Here is a 5,315-nt window from a genome sequence, read left to right on the forward strand (position 1 = left end):
AAAAGGATCAGTGAAAATTGCCCAAAATTAAAGATGAAGTTATGACTAATTGACTTTCCTTCATAATGTGAAGAAATAATAGAATAAATGGTTCTTCTGCCCTTGTAAATTTGTCAGATCATGTATAGGAAGGGTGTAGAAACTATATATAAGATCTCTCCAGAATTCTAATTCCAGAATTCTAGAACATGAAATTATGGTCTCCATAAAAACATAGTTCCAATTTATATATATGGGTGCATCTTGGTGTATTTAGAATGTTGGTTTAGAATACAGCTAGAAATCTGGGTTAATCCTGTGAACCTGTGTTACCAACTCATTTTGTCAGATTATTATATCTTCATAGGCTTCCACTATTTCTTCTAAAAAAGATCACCATAAGAACATTATCTCAGTACCACAGTGCAGACTCAGATGAACTGTAAGAAGATGGAAATAAACTAAATAGGTTGCAGAGCTCAAGTGGTATGCACACATTACTGGCATTGATGTGATAAAGAAATTTGGTTTTGCACAAAGATATATTTACCTTTTCCTTTGGCATTAAAGTGAATCAATTCAATACTGGTACTACAGTAAAAATCTAAATATGAAGGTAATATACCTGCAAGAATTCAGCTCCCTTTGTAAAGGGATATTTTCCTCTTGACAATTATTTCTTTCTGTATTACCTAGATATTCATTCTTATGATGTTGCCTGAAAATTTATTATTTATTTACTTATAACTCTCCATTTTTCATGTCACTTCATGTCTTGATTATGTCATGTTAGATATCTTTTTAATTTTTTTTAGTTGTAGATGAACATGATACCTTTATTTATTTTTTTTTTATTTTTTTTTGTGGTGCTGAGGATCAAACCCAGTGTCTCACATATGAAAGTCAAGCATTCTACCACTGAGCTACAACCTCTTATTTGACATATTCTGCATAAGTTAGAGTAAGCCCAGAAAAGTGTGCTTTGTTGTTGCTGCTGTTATTTGAATTTCATTAATAAACTGCCACATATCAAAAAAATAAGTCAATGAAAGGACTATGGACTTGATAATCAGTTTTCATGAGGATAGTTAACACAGGGTTTTGAGCATAAAGAAGAAATATATTAAAGTGATAAGATTTAAAATATATTAGAAGAATAAAACAGGAATTATTCTAAATTCAGACAAAGAACTGGATTCAAAGAGTCAAACAGTTTTTTTGGATCAATATGAAGAATTACAGAAGAAATTTTCTAAGTGTAATGTTTTTTTTTTCTAAAACATGGTGAGTTTTATGACATCAAAAATAATTTATTAGAAACTGACAGATAATATTTGCATCTGTGAAAGACTTTATATAACACTTGGGAAAAGAGGAACAGCAGTTATATCTTTGCTTAAAAAAAGAGATTAAGTGTGTTGTATAAAGTTTCAACACACATTCTGAATCCTAAATGCAACACTTAAATTTGAACCAAAGACATTTTTTCTTCTTTTTTTTTCTTTTTGGTACCAGGGATTGAATTCAGGGGCACTCATCCATATACTTAGCCACATACCCAGCCCTATTTTGTATTTTATTAGAGACACGGTCTCACTGGGTTGCTAAGTGCCTCATTCTTGCTGGGGCTGGATTTTGAACTTGAGATCCTCCTGACTCAGCCTCCAGAGCCACTGGGATTACAGGCATGCACCACTGTGCCTGGCTACAAAAATAATTTTTGTACTAGATTTCTGTTTGATTTGACTGTTCTCTAGAATTTAAGAAGAATAAAGATATAATATTTTCAACCTATAATTTCATTCTAAAACTTTGATCCATTTGAGGCCTAATCTCAATGCATTATCATTTTACTAAACATTTTAACACCTATGTTGTTACAATGACAGTAAATACTTCAGTTTTTAAGATAGTAATGCTCATAGTTTTGCTGGGGTTGTGGCTCAGCAGTAGAGTGCTTGGCACATGTGAGGCCCTGGGTTCAATCCTCAGCACCACATAAAAATAGATAAACAAAGGTATTGTTTCCAACTACAACTAAAAAATAAATATGAAAAAAATAAAACTATGTAAAAACGTGGATGTGTAACCGATGTGATTCTGCAATCTGTATACAGGGTAAAATGGGAGTTCATAACCCACTTAAATCAAATGTCTGAAATATAATATGTCAAGAGCTTTGTAATGTTTTGAACAACTAATAAATAATAGATAAAACTAATAGTAGGAAAGTTATTTTATGTTTGTTTTCTTAACTAAATAAGCACTAATCAAATATTTTCCCCAAGTAATGTATGAAATAATACTGTAAAAATGTTAATATATAAGGTAATGCATTACATAATGTAGTGTATAGTATATAAAATAATAATAAAATAAATTATTTGGAGGAGCCACAATGAGATAAGCCATAAGTGACAGGGTTGGAAATGTATATACCTATATTGCAATGGTGGTTACACAAATTTACTCACACTTATTTCCTGGTATCTTGAGATATAACCATTGGCATAACTTGGGCAAAGGGTATGTGGTACCTATGTGTACTATCTTTAAAACTGCTTGCAAATCTATAATTTTTTCCAAATAAAATGATTTAAAAGAAATAATAATGCATTATATTAGGTACTCTCCAATTCTATTTCCCTCTAATTATTGTTTACTTTAGCAGATTTAAAGGGTTTCAGGGATCCTTAAAACTCATTAAGTTATCCCTGACCCAAAGAGTTTCTCTCTTCCTGCATTAGGTTGTTGATATTTACTGTACTGGAACTTGAACTTGAGAAAATTTAAAATATTTGCTTCTTAAAGATATTTGATTTAGTAAATAACATGATAAAAATAGTGTATCCAGGATTTTACAAGTAAGGACAGAAGGAGGCAAAGTTAGAAATAGCAAGAATTTTTGCTCATGATATTCTCCTTATTTGTTTTTCAAGTCATTATTGTATTCAATAATTACTCTCCAGGAATATGTATTTTTACTTTGTCTTTCACACTATCCTTCAAATATTATAATTCTTTGCATTCTGTCAAAGAAAAAAAATAACCCTTTCTATGTGTTATTTGATAAAAGAGAAGCTTTTGGGGTGGATATATTAAATTGTATAAATTGAACTGAACATGATAATAAGCCTCAAGAATAAAATTTCAATTATATAAGATGAAAAAGTTCTAGAGATCTTTATGCAAATATAATTCTATATTTGAAGATGCTGTACTATAGAGTTTTAAAATAATATTAAAAGAATAGATTCCATGATGTGCTCCTACCCAAACTAAAAATGCACAAAAGGGGATGATGGAGAAACTGTATTAGAGAAGGAGATTTGATGGAATAAAGAAGTAATAGGCAGAAAAATGTGGGGACAAGAATAATGAGTATAAATTTACATGTAAACAGGAGAATCTTGGAGGTGAAGAGATAAAGGTGTGAAGTGAATAAAGAAGAAATTTTGGAGAAGTATAGAATGAGGCATAAAAAGTTATACTTGTCAATAACTAAGAACACACATATTTTGTCTACATAATTCAGTAAGCTATTTTTTATTAGCAGACACTAAATAATAAGCTTAAAATTACTTAGTCTTAATCATATTGATTTTTATTTTTTTTATTTTTAATTAATAAGCACATTAGTGATTGGACACATTTATTGGATACAATGTGATGTTTTGATAGACACATAAATATGTAATGATGAAATCTGGCTAATCTCATTCCCATCAGTTCAAAAGCTTATCATTTCTTTATTGTTATAAAATTTTAAATCCTCTCTTTTAGTATTTGGAAATATGTATTATTGTTAGTTATATTCACTGTACTATTTCATAGAACACCAGAGTTTACTCCTCTTATGTAACTGTAAACAAATACCTGTTGACCAACCTTTACCCATTTTTCCCTCTCCACTAATCTTCCTAGTTTTTGTTAATGGCTATTCTACTCTCATTTTTTTGAGGTTGGTTTTTGTGGATTCCACATATTAGCAAGAACATGCAATATTTGTCTTTCAGAATCTGGGTTATTTTACTTAACATGATGTCTTCCTGGTAATTCCATGGTGTCACAAATGAAAGGATTCATAACTTTTATGACACAATAGTATTTCCCTGTGTATATGTACCACATTTTCTTTATTCATCTGTTTTTCGACACTGAAGTTGATTCCATACCTTGGCTATTGTGAATAGAGTTGGAATAAATATGAGAGTGTCAACAACTCTGCAATATACTGATTGTAATTCCTTTGGTTATATCCTAGTAGTGTTATTACTGGGTCATATTGAAACTCTACTTTTAATTTTTTGAGAAGCTTCTATACAATTTTCCATAATGATTTTGCTTTACATTTTCATCAAATGTATGTAAGGGTTTCCTTCTCTCCACATTCTCACTAGCAATGGTTTTCTTTTGTGTTTTTAATAATGGCCATTATAATGTCATTTAGATAACATTTTATAACTGCATTAAAAAAAAAACAAAACTGAAAAGAACAATGCAGCATTGTTTTCCCTTTTTGAAAATCTCTTTAATGTCTTGGTTCCTAAAGGCATCTACATTAAATCTATGTGTTGTGTTATGTAATGAAGGAAGTCTGCACACACAGATATGAAACTGGGACATGAATGCTAATAGACAATTCAGAGTATGGTTATTATTCAAAAATATCAGAACAAATTCCACAAGTGGAAGTTTCCTAAAGGATATTTAGTATATGGAATAAGAAATCATATTAATAAATTTCTCAAAATTAGCTTTATTAAAATCTGTTGGTCAACCTTACAGTTTAAGAGATCCTTTATTCATGCATATATTTATAATAACATGCATCAGTCATGTGCTTACTGATTTTTAATGTTAAAATTCAGGTTTCTTGCAACTTTATGAGTGCTATATAATTAACACATTTATTTAAAGTGACTTCCTTCAGAGGACATTAGCATTTCTTCTGTGTGTCATCACTTGAAAACTAAGGTTCCAATTTATTTTTTACTTTTTATGGTAAAGTAGCATGTTTGGACTTAAGAATTCCAGTCCTAAATTTACCTGATTAGAACAGACTGATGAGTCCAATTCCTAGGGCTGCCATAATAAACTAAAAAAATTGGGGGCTTATAACAAGAGAAATGTATTTTCTCGTATTTCTGAGGCTATAAGTCTAAAATTACAGTATTGGTAGGTTCATGCTTTCTTTTAAAACCTTAGAGAAGATACTTACTTGGTTCTTCTTAACTTCTGGTAGTTGCTGGTAATACTAGATGTGCCTTGCTTGGTAGATTCACCACTCTAATCTGCCTCATTGTCACATGACATTATCCCTCTGCATCACTTCC

The sequence above is a fragment of the Marmota monax genome, unplaced genomic scaffold (genome assembly GCF_021218885.2).
Source record: "Marmota monax isolate L192 unplaced genomic scaffold, Marmota_monax_Labrador192_F-V1.1 WCK01_AAM20220418_F8-fsc00067, whole genome shotgun sequence".
In the NCBI taxonomy this organism is placed as follows: domain Eukaryota; kingdom Metazoa; phylum Chordata; class Mammalia; order Rodentia; family Sciuridae; genus Marmota; species Marmota monax.